An 18,078-nucleotide genomic window follows, 5' to 3' on the forward strand; every position below is an offset into this window, starting at 1 on the left:
TTTCGGCCGTTACGGACCGGTAAATGGTCATTCCTGATGTAGGTGCCCAATTTTACCGATTCGGTAAATTTACCCAATCGGTAAATACCGAATCGGTATTTTTACCGATTCGGTAAATTGGAGATGTAGGTGGGACTCTCCTGAGTCCCACAGGCCTTACCGAATCGGTATTTTACCACCCAATCCAATTGGGTGGTAAAATACCGAATCCAGGTGTGCATGCACATGTGTGCATGCACACCTGTGCCATGTGACAGACAGACATGCCCTTAGGGCTTGTCTGTGTGCCACATGTCACACGTGCCTGAAATCGGGGTGCTAGAGGGTGTCAAAGTGACACCCCCTGCACCCTAGCAAAAATCGGTATTTACCGAATCGGTAATTACCGATTTGGTAATGACCATTGATTCCTGTGGGCTTCAATGCCCATAGGAATCAATGGGCATTACCGATTCGGTATTTACAGAATCGGTAAATACCGAATCTTAACGATTCGGTATTTACCGATTCTGATTTACCTACATTTCCCCCCGTCTAATTTACCACTTCTTAAATACCGAATCGGTATGATTAGGTATTTAAGAAGTGGTAAATTAGAATTACCTACATCGGGCCCATAGGCCCTTATTTATGAAGTTGTGTAACTTTTTTGTGACGCTGCACCTGTGCAATCAATGTGCCACACTGCTGCCTATTTACAAAGTGACGCATCTAGGCAGATGCGTCTGTTTGTAAAGTCCTGCTCCACATTATACCTGCGTCAGGTATAATGTATGCAGGGTGGGCGTTCCCCTGTTAAAAAGGCTAGTACAAGTGGCACAGTGAAATCTATGATATTTCACTGTACTACTTCTACGACTTCACTGCGTCAAATCCTTAAGCCCGCTTCCAGCAGGCGTAAAGACTGACCAGGGCCTTTCCCATGGGACCCGCCATGTGTAATGACACATTGCTGGAATTGCGTCTGTTTTCCGACACACTCCAGCAATGTGTCATTACTGCACCAACAGATACATCAGGATTCCTGATGTATCTATTCAATCCTCGCGACATGGAGCACTGTAGTGTAAATACGGCGCATTCAAGGTGTTGCAAGAAGGGCGCCATGAATGTGTTGCATAGCTGTTTTTAACCAGCGATGTGCCACTTTTCATAAATGAGGCCCTTATGGTGGAAAGAGGACTTCAAAGACTGGCATTAGACTAGTATGAGGGTATTGTTTAATTATTTTGAGTATAGTGTCAGCAAGTCTTTATTTTATTTTAATGGTAGGATAAAAAACTTGTATTAGATTCTACATTGTGAAAGATGCTGAGTTTATTTGCCTTTAGTGATACACACTCATGAAATGGCTCTAGAGTTGTTATCGTAGAGTTGAGTTGAACATGCCGATAACATGAGGCTGAAGTTGTTACGTGGTTCCTCATACAGCATACAGAGTATGTAATACTCTCTCCTGCCAGGCCACTTCCACCCCTGCCTACTGTCACTTTCATCACACTTCCTCTCCATCCCCAGTCCTGCTTTATACATTCCCCCTCAAGCTCATATTTACCACCTGCTCAGAGCAAGTGGTAAGCAAGGCCCTTATTTTTGAAGGGTTTATGCAGCCGTTGGTTTTTATGACATTGAGTTGGTGTAATCAATGCGCCACACTGCGCCCTATTTACAAAGTGATACATCTAGATGATGAGTCACTTTGTTAAGCCCTGCACCACATTATACATGCGTCAGGTATAATGTATGCAGGGTGGGCGCTCCCCTGTATAATAAGCTTGTATATAATAAACGGCTCAGTGAAATCTCATATTTTCACTGCGGCACTTCAACGACTTCACTGCATCATATCCTTACGCCCGCTTCAAGCAGGCAGAAGTAATGACGCAGGGCCTTTCCCATTGGACCCGCCCATGTGTAATGACACATGGGCGGAGTCCAGTAGTAAAAATGCTTCTCAGCTCACCATCATCCACCAGTGGTAAACATGTTTCTCATCTCACCTTCAGAAACCACTGGTAAGCATGCTTCTCAGCTCACCTTCAGAGACCAGTGGTAAACATGCTTCACAACTCACCATCATCCACCAGTAGTAAACATGCTTCTCAGCTTACCTTCAGAGACCAGTGGTAAACATGCTTCTCAGCTCACCATCATCCACCAGTGGTGAACGTGCTTCTCAGCTTGTCCATGTTGAGTTTGAAACAGTTGTCCTTTAACCAGTCAGCAATGTTTTTCATGCATCTGTGTAAGTTGGCTCTAATGGGGATGGGGTCTTCGACAGTGAGATGATGAGCTAGGTGTCATCGGCATAGGAGATGATGCTGAGCCAGTGCGATCTGACAGTATCAGCCAGGTGGGTCGTGTAGGTGTTGTAGAGGGTGGGGCTGAGTAATGATCCTTGGGGGGGCTCTACATATGATTTTCTTGGGCTCTGAGGTGAAGGTTGGGAGATGGATCCTCTGGAATCTACGGGTGAGGTATGAGATGATCTATATGAGGGTGTCTCCTTGGACCCCGATATGGTGGAGTCTGTTTATCAGGATGGAAGATGGTGTCAAACGTGGCTGACAGGTCCAGGAGGACAAGGGCTGTCATTTCTCTGTGGTCCACTTGATGTCATCGGTGGTTGCGATTAGGCTGTCTCAGTGCTGTGGTTAGCTCGTAATCAAGATTGAGAGGGGTCCAGGAGGTTGTGGTAGTTTAGGTGTTGAGTGAGTTGCTGGTTGATCATTTTCTCAAGGACCTTTGTTCCTTGGTTTGGCTGGGTCGGCAGATGTTTTTTTCAGGAAGGGCTTCACTTCAGTGTTGTTACAGTCCTCAGGGAAGAAGGATGAGATGATGGAGGTGACCAGGGCTTTCCTGAGCTTGTCGCCTATGTTTTTGCTTCCCAGGTTGAAGACATGGTGTGGCAGGGGTCTGTGGATGCTCCCAAGACCATGGAGTTCATGGTGGAGATAGTGCCTTGCATGGTGAGAAGGTGAGCAGGTGTCCGGGATTTGTGTTCGTGGGTGTAAGTTTGCCTTTCTTGATGGGGGCGATGGTTCTGTTGTAGTCTGTGATCCACTGGGAGAAGTGTTTTGCTGTTTTTTTGGGTCAGTTGTAGAGTATGGATCTGGGGGGAATGGTTCCGGTGTTGGTGGTTACTGAGATGGTGAAGTGAACACTGTAGTGGTCAGACCTTGTGAGTTGTGTGGTGTGGTTGTATTTAACTCTGTTGATGGAAGTCAAGATGGGGTCAAGCATGTGTCCTGGGATGTAGGTAGGGTCAGTGACAAGCTGTTTGAGTCCGATGTTGCTCATGCTGTCCAAGAGGTCATCAGTGTTTGCGCCGCTGGGGTTGTCAAAGTGGAAGCTGAGGTCCCTTAGGAAGATGTAGTGCTCGGAGTCGATTGCAATTGAGGCGATGAGGTCCAGGATGGGATTGCAGAGCTGGGGTGTGGTCCTGGTGGTCTGTAGGCAAGAGTGACTCTGCAGGTGCATTTTCCAACTATGTGGAGTTGGAAGCTGAGGTGTTCAATTATCGGGGTCGGGTCTTCTGGGGATGTCATTTAGTGGATGATGTCCTTGTAGATGATGGCAATTCCACCTCTGTGTTTGTTGGTTCAGCCAAAGTGAGTTAATTTATAGCCTTTGGGAATGCAAATGCTGATGTCTGGTGCAGCGGCAGGGTTCAGCCAGGTCTGTGTGAGGAAGATGATGTCCGAGGTGAGGGATGAGATCGTGTCCCAGATCTTCATGGCGTGTTTGCCAAGTGATCATGTTATGTTATGTTATGTTATGTTATTTATTTATTTATATAGCGCTCGGCTACTCAAAAAGAGTGTCCCGGCTCATGCATTGAGTAGAATGCAGTTTTGCTGTGGTGGTCTTGGTTGACGTGGTAGACGCAGTTGCATTAGCAGTGTTTCTAGTGTTGGTTGCTTCGGTGCTGAAAGTAAAGTAGCAGTGTCGACAGGAGAAAGGTTCTCTAATGGTACGTGGGGATGTGCGACAGCATTGATTGTTGATGTGTTTGAGGTCCAGGGCTCTTAGGTCTGCAGCAGTGTAGCTCGGTGGGGTGAAAGAGCCAGGGGCCCTGGTACTGGGCACAGTCCAAGTGTGGACGGGCACAGATGGCCTTGTCTTTGGTGCTCCTTCGGCGGCCTCCATAAGTAGTCCCAGGTAAACATACACCTATAGTACAAACACACTTCATAGTACGCAATTATACTCCGGTGGTATAGAAGCTTCACTACACCTTATTATGAACTAGTCATACACAGACAAGCCATTTCACCATCATAATCACACTTTTCATCTCACCATTTGTGCAGCAGTCGTATACCAGTTTCCCAGTTCTCCATTCTTTGTGAGTGGTGTACAAGCTTTCCAGCTCCCTGTCATAAATCAGTGGTATACTGGCTTCAATTCTCATTGTCTACATCAGTGGTACACGAGACCCTCAGCTCACAATCAAATGCTGTTGATATGCAGGCTCCGTAACTTCCCATCATGAACCAGTAGTGTACAGGCTTTCCTGCTCCTTACTACTCACACAACACGGGCAGGAGTGAGAGGGAATTGAGAGTGAGCCATCACCCTTATTTAACCACAAAAACAACAAAAGTGTAGAGATAATTTGAATAATTTATGGGGATCCCTTTCAAAACGACCCAAAACTCTCACCCATCAAACTGGTATGCTCATCATTGCTTGTTTGCTCTTTGCCCTAGGTAGAGGATAATGAAGCATGCCAACTTGGTGGGTGAGGAATGTACATTCTTTTTAGAAAGAAGCCTCCAAAATGATTCCATTCAAGCCCACTTGATATATCACCTCATTACATGCGTTTGTACAGACCTTTTATCCCTTTTTGTTATTTATATATTTCTAGCTAATTAGAGGAGTATAATCAGGATTCTCACACCCACATCATATACGAATGACATGTAGCGTTACAGTGGTGTAATAGCTCACTATCATACACTAGAGGTATGCAGGATGCCAAGTTCACCATCATAGACTCACAATTCAACATCATACATCAGTGGTATTCAAAGTGCTGAGTTTACCATGATGAAACAGTGGTGCACAGGCTTCTCAGCTCCTCAGCATTCTCTTGTCACATACAGGTTTCACAGTTCACTATTATATACAAGTGTCATAGAGGCTTTCTGTTTCATCCTCATGCAGCAGTAGTATGCTAGTTGCAGAGAAGGCCATCATAAACTAGTGGTAAACACACACACCAGCTCACCATTCAATACCATTGCTATACAGACGGCTCATCTTCTCAACATACACCTGCGGTGCACTAGCTGCCTAGCTTCTCCTCATTCACCAGTGATATACAGGTTTCCCAACTTCCTATCCTTCAACAGCGGTAACGGTGTTTCCCAGCTCCTTATGCACCTGTAAGATACAGGCTTCCCAACTCCTCATTAAATACCCCTGATTTACTGGATTCTGTGCTCCCTATGGTTCACCTGTGTTATATTGATTTACCAGCTCACCATTATTAACCAGTACCTCACAGACCACCTACCTTGCATTTACAAACTGTTGGTTTATAGAGTTAATAGTTCACTATTCTATGCAAGTGCTATACAAAATGCCATGGTCCTCATGCATCATGTGCCAGGGGAACTCAGAGTTCCCAACTCTTCATCTGTCTTCAGAGCATACAGGTTTCACAGCTCACCACTGTAAGATTGCTGGCTGCAAGGGTCCACCGCAGTGTCAGAACATGGCCTGTTAGCACATGATGTGCGGGCGTGGCAGCAATGATGAGGTGGAGACAGATATTATGCTCTGGGTTTCAGCCTGTGACTGCCGGAGCAGCTGCGCCCTATGCCTATTCATTAGATGCTGCACTCCACGCATGGAGGAGACCAAACAGACACACGTCTGGGGGGGTATCTCTCATTCTCCCTCTTGTCAATTAGAACCGCCAACATTACAACCATCACACACCAGTGGTACAGAGGCTTTCTCTTAGCAGCACGGGAAACACCACACAGAAGATGACGCAGGTAAGTTGTGGGTTTATTTCAAGAAAACTGTAACCTGCGGGGAAAGCGTAGCTCATTCCTAGCCAGCCAGTCACCAACTGATTACTATGGAACATTACACTCATTAGTGGAATGTGGATCTGCCTGTTATAGGCCTATTTCCCTAATAGACTCTGCCGTTAAAATCTTGGGCAGAGTCATTTTAGGTAGACTGACATCTTGGCTAGAAGGCAGAGGAACCCTGTCTAATGCCCAGTATGGCTTTAGGGCTAAAAGGAGTACATTGGATCAATGCCTAAATCTTCAAATGCTCATTAGCAAATATACAATTGTGAAGGAGGGGTCCCTGTACATGGCGTCTATGGACCTCTCCTCAGCATTCGACCTGGTCAACAGGTCGAGGCTGTGGAGGGTCCTTTTGGACATGGGCATTGACCCACCACTGGTTGGTTTTTTAGATGATCTTCACTGCGGATTACAGGCTTCTGTCAGAGTCACTTGTGAGGGGAGGTGCACCAGCCACTTTAATTCGGAGAGGGGGGTGCCGCAAGGGTGCATCCTTGCCCCCTCCTCTTCACATTATATATAAACGCCCTCGAGCCAGCCCTGGCTGTCTCAACGGTGGACGTTCCGCATGCAGGGGAGACCAATATCCCGGTTCTCTTGTACGCGGACGACGCCGTTCTCCTGGCACGCACAGGTGTGGCCGATAATAGACTATTGGCCTCCTTCGGAGACTTCATGACTTGATGAGACCTGAAAATTAATACTCAAAAATCACAGGTCATGATTGTCGGACCGACCAGCAGAAAAAGGAAATTAATGACTTTTTCTTGCTCAGGGAAAGAAGTAAAGAGGGTTCCAATTTTCACCTACCTGGGGTCATCTTTGATGATAGAGGAACCTGGGGTCCACGACACAAGTCAAAAAGCAACGCAGTAGTATGTTCGGCTGCAGCCCTGTTAAGCTTTGCTAAAAGGATGGGGGCCCGACCTATGGAGGCTATCCTTAAGGTATATAAAGCCAAATGTTTGGCTATAGCCACCTATGGCTCTGCTATCTGGGGTTACAGTAAACCTGATAACATCCAGAAGGTGGAGAACACATTTTTTAGATCTTTGCTTTCTGTTCCCAAGTCCACCCCCACCTTTACAATACATTCAGAGCTAGGTATGGGGTTTGTGACAGACTCAATAAAATTTGCACCTGTAATTTGCTGGTTAAAAACATGGCTTAAGCAGGAAATCTCCCTAAATCACCTGATTCTTAAAGACTGCCTTGCTCTGGACAGAGCTCATAGAGTCCCATGGTTGGTTTATGTTAAAGCAATGCTTATGAGTGTGGGCCGCATTGAGTTGTTTCATTTTCTAGAACGTATAAAAAAAGAGGATGTCTTGGAGATAAAATGCGCACTGGTAAACCTTTTCATGGCAGAGCGGGAGGAGATGGAGATGGGAAAAACCACTTGTTAGAAGGAACTATGCACTCACAACTGGACTCGAACCGTATCTTGTTTTTGTAACTAGACCATTTCATCGCTTTCTCCTAACTAGATTCCGTCTCAATTTGATACATTTTATGTTGGGATCTTATCCTACTTAGGATACTCCATCAAATGCTAACCCATGCGATTGCGATCACTTTTCCATACAGGACACACTTCATTTTATTATGTTCTGCGAACACTATGCACAGATTAGGAAGAAATATTTGTTTCCTATTTTACGGGAGGCAGGCTTTCTTCAGGTCAGGCCAGCACTCCTGTTTTTACAACTTTTATCTAGTGCACGCGTAACATTTCATGTGGCAAGCTTCTTAGTGGCAGGTGTTCGAATTAATAAGAAGCGTTCTAATTTACGACTCAGACCTATTGCAATCAATTGATCTTAGTAGCCTTGGTGTCTTTTTAAACTCTGAAGCTGACTTTTAAATGGTAATATATATATTTGTTTAAAATGTTTCATTGAACACATGAGATATGTTCATTATAAATTTGATACGTCTTTGCCTTTTATCTTTGTAATTGATTGTAATTATATGTATTGCTGTATTGTATTAATTGTGATTGCTTGTATCCTGTGTCTTTTTCTGATTTTTATTAATCAAATAAAAGTGATTGACTGACTGACTGAATGTGGAACACACTAGGCACAGTGCTACACACTCCACACATGAAGGATACTACCAGAAATAATTAATAATAACACATCCCCTTTCCTTATAATAATGAAAGAATTAAATAAGGAGAGGATAAATATGAAAGAAAGAAGAAGTGAGAGTATAAGAAAAGAAAAGAAATAGAGAAAAAGAACAACTGAGAAAAACTTATCATAGAGATACACTGGAGAAAGTCAATCAGCCACATATACAATCATTGGAGAATACAGATTCAACCACAAATATAATCATTGAGATAACCTGAAGGTTGTCTACCTCTTCTAGGCCTCACTTCCCTTCTAACAGGAACAAAATGTTCGAATTCAGCAGAGGCCTACCCACTGTCTTGAGTGATGCTATGAGTGCTAGATCTTACATGTGAAGGACCAGATGAATCATTGTCAGACTTAGACATAAAAACATTGCTAGAATCTTGATTTGATACTTGCTAACAGTTTTATCACTAACATTGCCCTTCTGATAAAGAGCTACACATCTGTAATTCCATTTATCATCATTGTCAAGAACCACTCCATAAGGTAAAGTTTGCATTACCTTGTAAGGCCCCAGGAATTTGGATGAACATGCACCATGTCTGCCGCTACGTACTTTCACCCAATCACCAGGGCAAATGTGATTGCACATTTTCTTATTTCCACTCACCACTTGATTCGAGGAAGTGGAAGAAGTACTCTTAGATACAAGATCTTTTATCCAAGCAGGAACAAGTTTAGTATTAGGCAGTCTCCCATGCATCATTTCAAAAGGTGATCTACCAGTCACTCTATGCAAGATTGAGTGATAGGCCCACAACATTTCTGACACCAACAATTCAACTTCACTCCCACAAGACATTGCCATTTGAATGGTTCCTTTGATAAGACAGTTTGCCCTCTCAACCATACTATTTGCTTGTGGGTTGTATAGAGATCTGCTTTTGTTTTTGATGCCAAAAGAGTTCAGGAAAGCTCAAATCTCAGCAGAAGTAAGTTGAGTGCCATTATCGGTAATTAAAACTGAGGGTAGACCTTCCTCAAGACAAATCTCCTTCAAAGTGTTTACTGTGATCTTTGTAGTGATTTCTTTCAAGAAATTTACTATTAACCACTTAGTGTGAACATCAATCACTACTAAGGCAAATCTACAGTCACTCTTTAAATCATTCATGGGACCAATGAAGTCCAAGCAGGTGGTATGTCAAGGTTGTCCAGGATTAGTTGTATGACCCATGGCTGCTTGTACTCCCACTCTCAAGTACTTATCACTTTCTTTGCAAACTAGACTCTTCTCAACACAAATATCTACATCGATATACATCCCAGGCCACCACCAATTCACTCGTAACCTTTTCTTAGTTCTGGTTTGGCCTAGATGCCCCTCATGAGCTAATCTGATGAGATTGTTTCTTAAACCTAAAAGAGGAACAAGCAATTCTCCTCTCTTGATCACCATGTCATCATAAACCAATGACTTGTCTGAAGTTTTCACAAAAGGCTTAATAGAAGGTGACACTGAACTTTCTCTTCTACTGCCCAGTAATATTAAACACTTGAGCTCCAATATAGCGTCTCTGTCACGGAAGTTAAAAATCCGTGCTATCATAGGCCGCGGCGGGGCACCCGTCTTGGGTTTTTCACCCCGAACTCTGTGAGCTCGTTCCACGGTGAAAAATCTTACTCAGTCCCTTGGGTGCAAGGTGATTCATGATCAGGTTCTCCACAAAAAGATCAGCTGCTGGACCCTTCGCCTTCTCCGGAACCCCAATGATACGGACGTTGTTTCGCCGAGACCTTCCTTCAAAATCCTCCAGACGACACGCAAGGAGGTCTTTGGAGGCCTTCAAATTGCGAACCCCCGTCTGTATCTCAACTACGTCGTCCGTCAGACCAGAAGTCTTAATATCCAACGATTTAACCTTTTTGTTGGTTTTCGCTAGGTCCGTGCGAATCAAATTCACATCAATCGCCACAGTGTCGAGTTTGTGGGCGAGAGTCACCATTTGTTTCCCGAGGGACGATCTGATCCCATCAATGGTGGCCATGACATCTTGCAGGATAGGCTCCACCGCTGAGGTCAGTGGATCTCTCGTTCCCTCCAGCGACCTAGCCGGTCCACTGGACGACACCTTACCCGGGGCATAGCGGTCCATGATGTTGGTTTGGGTATAGCCACCCCGCCGAGTGGTCTTAGACCTCTGCTTGTCCCCCTCCAGCTTCCCCGCCATCGTGAAAGGCAGTAAATATGATTCCAAACTGCAGTGGGGGGATAAAAGTGCAATCAAGAGGCTGAGTGGTAGGCTATGCCCGGCAGCAATCGACGTTGGTCAACCAGAGACAGTCAAACAAAGTAGAAAGATGGAGATCTCTAAGGTCCCTCGAGCATAAGTGCGGAATCAGCCCAAAAACACGGCTCAAACGTCTCTTCAAGGCAGGTCCATCCGTGAAATATTCACACTTGAGTACCAGATCAGACCGTCACCTCCAGCGAGAGGGGGGCACTCACAGTATCTGGTCTTTTAAGGAGGCAAAAACGAAAGTGAAAGTGGGCCGGACCGGTCGTCCCGCCACCTCAGGCCGATGTTGTTCAACTACATCTCGGGCACCATGCCAACTCCACAGTCGGGCATCACGGCGGCGCAGGCTGCAATCTTCCAGTCGTCACAACTCCGGCTCCCGGGGTCCGATCTGGATTCTGGTTGCAGTTTTCACCTCCCCAGTGGTTCGTCTTCACAGAGACATATATGAGAGTCAGGATAGTCTGCAGGATATATGCGGGAGGTTACGAGGGTCTCGGGAGCCCTGTGCTCACGCGGCCATCTTGGTTGCGCGCGAAGCTCCTCCACGCATGCAATGTTGAGATTGTTCAACAACTTTGGCAATCTCAATAGCATCCTTTAAAGGAGGATTTTTAGCAGCCCAGAGTTGTTCTTGCATTTTTTTTACAATTGCAGTGAACAATTACTTGGTCGTGAATGAGTTGATCAGTCATTTCTCCGAATTTGCATTTTAATGATAACTCTCTAAGTTTTGATGCAAAGTCATCAACAGATTGGTTCTCCTCTTGATAATTAGTATAACATTTGTAATGGTTCATAACAATATTGATTTCTTTAGCAAATCTGCATTCTATGCATTTTTTTGCTTCAGCGTAGACATCTTCAATGGGATCACCATAAGGTAAAGTGGTTGTAAGTAGATATTTAAAAATACACTGGCCTTCTTTGCTTAAATTGTTCAACAAAAGTGCTTTTTTCCTGAGTGCACTAAACTCAGAACCATCCACAGCCTCTAAATAATTCTCAAAAATATGTAACCAGTCTTCCCACTCAATTGCAAGTGGACCAGGAGACATACTACAGTCAGTATCAGGTTCAAAATATTTCTCATTAATTGACTTGAGGGCTGCGTATCATCAGGTTTGTCTATCTGAAAGGTCTAAGAAATTGACTACGCTCATCACACCATTCGGAGCGTATAGGTATGTGCGACTTCCATTTGGATTGGCGTCCTCCTCTGGCGTTTTCCAGAAACTAATGGACAACCTGTTTGGGGGAATGAAAGGGGTAGAAGCCTTTCAAGATGACATTCTTTTGCATTCTGAAACTGAGCAGGACCATTTGAGGCTAATTGAAAAGGTGTTGGAGGTTCTCAAAAAGAAAGGCATGACTGTCTCAAAGGACAAATGCAAATTTATGACAAATACAATTGAATATCTGGGACACGTTCTAACAGCAGAAGGCATCAAGCCAAAAGATGATCTTGTAAAAGCCATAAGGGAGGCCCCGGCACCAAAAGATAAGGAAACACTTAAATCGTTCCTTGGCCTCAGTGAATATTATGCGAAGTTCATACAGAAATATGAAGAAAACGTGGAACCACTCAGGAGAATGTTGAAAAAGAATGTGGCGTTTAAGTGGACAGATGAGCAGGATCAGGCTTTTAGAACAGTCAAAGAGGAAATAGCAAATGCTGCTGCTCTGAAACCATATGACCCAGAATTAGAGAACATAGTAACTGTGGATGCCAGTGCTGATGGTATTGGCGCTGTGTTCTGTCAGAAACAGGGAAATAAAGAAAACACTATTGCCTTCATATCTAGGAGGCTGAATGAGACAGAGATCAATTACAGTACAATTGAAAGGGAAACTTTAGCATGTGTGTGGGCTGTCCACAAGCCTAAAGACTATTTATGGGGAAAAGGATTCACTTTGGTCACCGACCATAAGCCGCTGATATACATGGTGGACGGCGAAGGTAGAGGCAATGGCAATGCTAGCTCAAGACTGATAAGATTGATGTCAAAACTTCAAGAATTTAATTTTAGAATAATGCACATAAAAGGGGGCAAGAACAGCAGAGCGGACTGCTTATCACGATTGCCCATACAAAGTCAAACAGAGGAGGTGCAGGATGACACAGAATGTGTGGTGGCACTCATTGATGCCATGATGATGTGTGAAGGATCAATAACTGAAAAGGAATGGCAGGAGAGCATGGCTAAGGATACTGTACTAGCAAAAGTGAACACATATGTACGATCTAAGTGGCCACCCATAAGAAACATGCAGAAAGAACTGAGAAATTACCAACAAGTAAGTGAAGAACTAACATTGGAAAATGGGTTCTTAAAAAGAGGTGAAGTCTTTGTGCCACCATATGGACTCAGACAAAAAATTATAAAGCTGGCACACAGAGGACATCCGGGTATCACTGCAACTAGGAGCATTATAAGGATGCATTATTGGTGGCCGGGTGTGGACAGTGAGATAAGAAACTACATAGATATGTGCGAGCAATGTTTAAAGTCAGATAAACATTCGAGGGTAGAAAAGAACAAACTGCAAATTGTAGAAATCCCAGATGGACCCTGGGCTAAAATCGCAATTCACTTTGCAGGACCATTCAATTTATTGCCAGATGAGTCCATATACTTGGTAGTATTGACGGACTACTACTCAAAATGGGTATGTTATAAATTTGTGAATGTAGTAACGACTGAAGTAGTCATACAATGTTTGAGAAAAGTCTTTGACAAAGAGGGTCAACCTAAGGTCCTGGTGTCAGACAATGGTTCGCAATTAGTTTCCCATATGATGAAGGAGTTTTTAGAAAACTCCGGTATTGCTCAGGAAAAAACACCACTGTATAGTCCTAAGAGCAATGGTCAAGTTGAAAGAATGAACAGGTACTTCAAAGAAGGGATACAAATGGCCATTGCAAACGAAATGGATGTGAAAGAGTTCATAAGAATGAAGATAAACACGTACAACAATACGCCAAATGAAACTACTAGACAAACTCCATTCTTCTTGATGAGAGGTAGAATGTGTAACAACATCATGACACCTAAAATAGGTGGATGGAAAGGAACCAAGGTCGAATCGACAGAAATATGCGAGAAAGAGCTCAAAGTAAACGAGAACATTGAAAAAAACAGATGAAAGCCAAGGCATACTCTGATATGGTAAACAGGGTGAAGGACAAATGTGCGACACCAGGTGATTGGGTATTGGTAAGAAAACCTGGATCTGTAAGCAAAGGAGAATCAAAGTTCAGTAAACCTTTGAGGATCTGTAAGGCTTCTAGTGGTGCTGTGTATATAGAAGGCGAAGGATGGCGTAGCAAAGACGATGTGGTAAGACTGAAACAAGGACTGAAGAAAATAATAATGAAAAATGAAGAAAAGGAGGAAGGGAGATGTAATGATAGTGTGCTTGAATGGGAAGACATACCTGAATCTCAAAACCAGTCACATGCTGATGCCAGACCCAGTTGTTCGCCGCAGTTAGGAAGAAGGTCTAGCAGTTCATTTGTAGAAAATGATGACATTGTTCTAGCACGGGAAGACCCCGTGGTGTGCCCGACTGAAAAAGGAGCTAGTTCCTGAGCAGCATGCATGGGGGACATTCCACCTACACCTATGGTGGGCATAGCATCCAGAGGGGGTAGAGTTGTCAACTTACCAAAAAGATTTCAGGACTATGTGATAGAGTAGAAACTGTTCTGCTATCAAATGTGAAGGAAGGGAGATGTTGTAACCGCTATTTTCTCATAGTATGTGTTCAAGGGGTTGTGTAGCATAGTATGTTTTCCAGCTCCATGACCTGACATCATATGGTGTCATCATGGAAAGTTTACAGTCTATTTATGTGATGTCACCGTGACAGTCTGACAGTTGACAGCTGACTCTCACGGTGTACGCTGTTCTTCTTTCTGCGCCCAGCGGGCCCTTGTTATCTCATAATAAAATAACGTTCACTTTCATTGTGGCTGTCGTTTGTCCACACTACAGTGAGTCACCTATGAATACAGTGGGGACAGATTGTGAAGCCAAAATGAAGTAAAAAATGGTGACCAATAAAGGAAGTAAAATGATGTAGCTTACAGTTGGGTAAGTTTCACTCAAACTGAAATGGTTACCTCTTGATAAGCTCTGTCAGTTTCCGAAGAGAAGGGTCGTCGAAGTGTAGAAAGGTTGTATTACAAAAGAACTAGAGCGCTGAATGAATATAAGCAGAAAACAGAAACTCACTATAAAAAGGCTACCAACGTTGTTTTGCGTGCTTTCATTGGGTGGTGGAGCTTGTTTATGTTAAACACTCCAATATGGCTGCCAACGTCATTTGAGCGTGCTTTCGCTGGGTTATTGGACTTGAGGAGCTTGGTTGTTAATGACGTGAATGACGGTGCTCGTTAAGATAGCGAGCGTCGATAGCGTGTTGCTATGTGTGTGTGTGATCTCGAGCGCTGTCACCACTAACTGCCAACCGTCCCATTTTAAGCCAGAATCACCTCCACAGAATTTTCCAAATACAAGAATTTTTTCCACCGACTCACCCAGAATATATGGCACAAAACACTGTCCGGCTCGAAGAAAAAGAGAAACGCTGGCCTCAACAACAGCAGAAATCTTGCCAAAATGTGTCTGGAGACGCTCGCCACCGCAGGAGAGCTGGCCCACTCGTTGACAAATTTTAGAAGCACAGGAACCACCACACGGAAGTTGATGCAGGTAATTTATAGATTTATTTCAAGAAAACAGTAACTTGCGAGGAAAGTGTGGCTCATCCCTAGCCAGCAAGTCACAACTGAATACTATGGAACATTACACTTCTCAGTGGAATGTGGAATGTACTAGGCACAGTGCTCCACACTCCACACATGAAGGATAGATACTACAAGAAAGAATGAATCATAACACTTTTCAACTCACTTTCATATGCTAGCGTTATAAACAGTTGTCAAATAACAATATTACAGTATAGTCATGAAGACTTTCCAGAGCACCATCATATACCATTTGTATATAGACTTCATAGTTCACCCTCTTATGACATGTATAGAGGATTACTAGTTCAGCATCATAAACCAGTGGTATACAGGTGTACCAGCAGATCAGGCTACTGTGAGAGGTACAAGTTTCCAGTCACTAACCATCTACCAATCCTATGCTTAGTCCCGCCTCACTATTCATACTCCAGGGTTACACAGACTTACTGGGTATCATCATATAATGGCAGTATAGGGTAAACCAGCTCATCCTCCCCATTGGTAAACATGTCTCTACTCCTCTACTTGCACAATAGTACGGAGGCATTAAAGCGTATCATGGTACAACAGCAGATTATATCGCCCCCAAATCACCATCACACACCAGTAGTTTACAGATTTCCCAGATCACTATCACACAGTAAAGGTGCACAGGCTTCCACATTCTTCATCTAACATCAGTGGTAAACAGACTTCCCAGTTCACAGCTGTATTCCACAGGTATATGGAGTTTACCGTGCTCCTCTTCATGCTGGGGCTTGATTACATGCTTTGCAGTTTGATGTTCCAGTATCCCCTAACATAAATCCAGCTGTTACAATAATTCTGCACAGATACCGGAGAACTGTGTGGTCACCGTTTTTTGGGGGCAAAATTCCCCACACATTTCCCAGTCAAATTTGGATTAATGTGCATGTTTTTTAGCTGCCCTGAACAGGAGGTTCAGTGACCAGGGTGTCGCTGCGGGGCTGCGTGTGGGGGTCAATGAGTAACAAGCGTTGCAGAGGGAGTGCAGGCTGTGCGGAGGAGAGAAACTTACCAGCTTTCCCTTTGCCTTACAAGGGGGGCGTATGGGGCCTGAGGTCTGGGGCTTGGAGACTGTGGTCTGGGCTGCAGTTCAGCTGGTAAAATCATGTCTGGTGTTCACACACATAGGAAATCCAGGTGCATGAACACGGGGCAAGTATTAGTGGGGAGAGCCGTATACTACTCAGGGATACAGCTCTATGCAACTCATAATCATTGTCAATGTGAACTGATGAGGCTTTTGAACTCATGATCATAAACCAACTGTGCACAGGCATTCCACCTTCACATAATGTGCCAGTAATATACTGAAGCACCTGTTTAAATCATATACCAGTGGTATACGGGTTTTCAGTTCACCATCATTCACTAGTGGTATTCAGATTTATCTGTTCACCATCATATCTATCTAATATATCATACCTTAGTTCCTCTTTATGCCTGGGGTTATACAGATGTCACAGCTCCTCCATACAGAAGTGTTGTAAAGGGTTCCCAGCGCCCCATCATGCTCTAGTGGTTAGCTGGCTTCCTAACTCACCATTACATACCTGTGCTGCACAGGTTTCAAAATTCCTCATGATACATCCCAGTTCCTCTTCATCATCAGACAGGGGTTTCCAGATGACACAGCTCCTCATCACACAAGTAAAATAATTTCTCAGCTTATGACCATACACTAGTGGTTGGCTGGCTTCCTAGCTCACCATTACATACCTATGGTAATCAGGTTTCACGGCTCCTCATGATACACCTCAATTAGCTCCGCCATCATTAGATAGTGGTTTTCAGGCTTCTCTGCTCCTACTCAAAGGAGTGACATCCAAGCTTCCCAGCTCACCCTCACCCATTAGTGTTTTATGCAGCCTTTCTGGCTCACCATCATACGCCAGTGCTATATAGACTTCCCAGCCCAAAACAAAAAAACAGTGAAATACAAGCTTCCCATCACTTCATGTTATACAAGCTTACCATCCCCTCATCTTACTCAGTGGTACACATGCTTTTCAACTCTCCTCAATACATCAGCAATATATAGGCTCCACAGATCCTCATCATAGGCAGGAGTATACAGCTTTCCAACACACTTATCATACATAGTAGAGTACAGGCTTCCAGGTTCAAGAATATACATCAGTAGTGTATGCTCACTTACCCACACATAATGCATTGGTGGTTTCTAAGATTCCCAGCTCATCATCATAAGTCACTGGTATGCAACTCACATGATCCTCAACATAAACCAGTTCGCCATAATACACCAGCTCTATGCACGCTTCCATGATCATCATCGTACAATAGTGGTATACAGACTTCCCAGCTCATTGTTGTAAGCCAGCAGCACACAAGCATCATGGCTCATATATGCCAGAAGTATACTTGTTTCCTAGCGCATAATCACTTGTGATCTAGGTGTTTACCAGCTCACAAAAAAAAACAGGCCTTGACTGCATAGACCTGAACAACTTCAGACCCATCTCCAATCTCCCTCTCCTATCCAAAATCCTTGACAAATGCGTACTCTCACAGCTGACTCAACACATGGACAACATCAACTTTCTTGACCCCCACCAATTGATGTTCAGAAAAGGTTTCAGCACTGAGCCGGCGATCCTCAATATTACAGACGACATCCACAAGTCACTAGACTCTGGGCAATGCTGCCTTCTCATTCTCCTTGACCTATCTGCAGCCTTTGACACAGTAGATCACCAACTTCTCATCAAGGCCATGCAGGAAAGGGTTGGTGTTGATGAAAAGATCCTCCGATGGTTCACCTCTTTCCTTCAGAACTGTTCGCGAATGATAAAAATCAAAAACTTTACCTCTAACCTCCACTCCGTCAGCAGAGTTGT

Source organism: Lissotriton vulgaris, chromosome 2_1 (assembly GCF_964263255.1).
Source record: "Lissotriton vulgaris chromosome 2_1, aLisVul1.2, whole genome shotgun sequence".
Taxonomy (NCBI): domain Eukaryota; kingdom Metazoa; phylum Chordata; class Amphibia; order Caudata; family Salamandridae; genus Lissotriton; species Lissotriton vulgaris.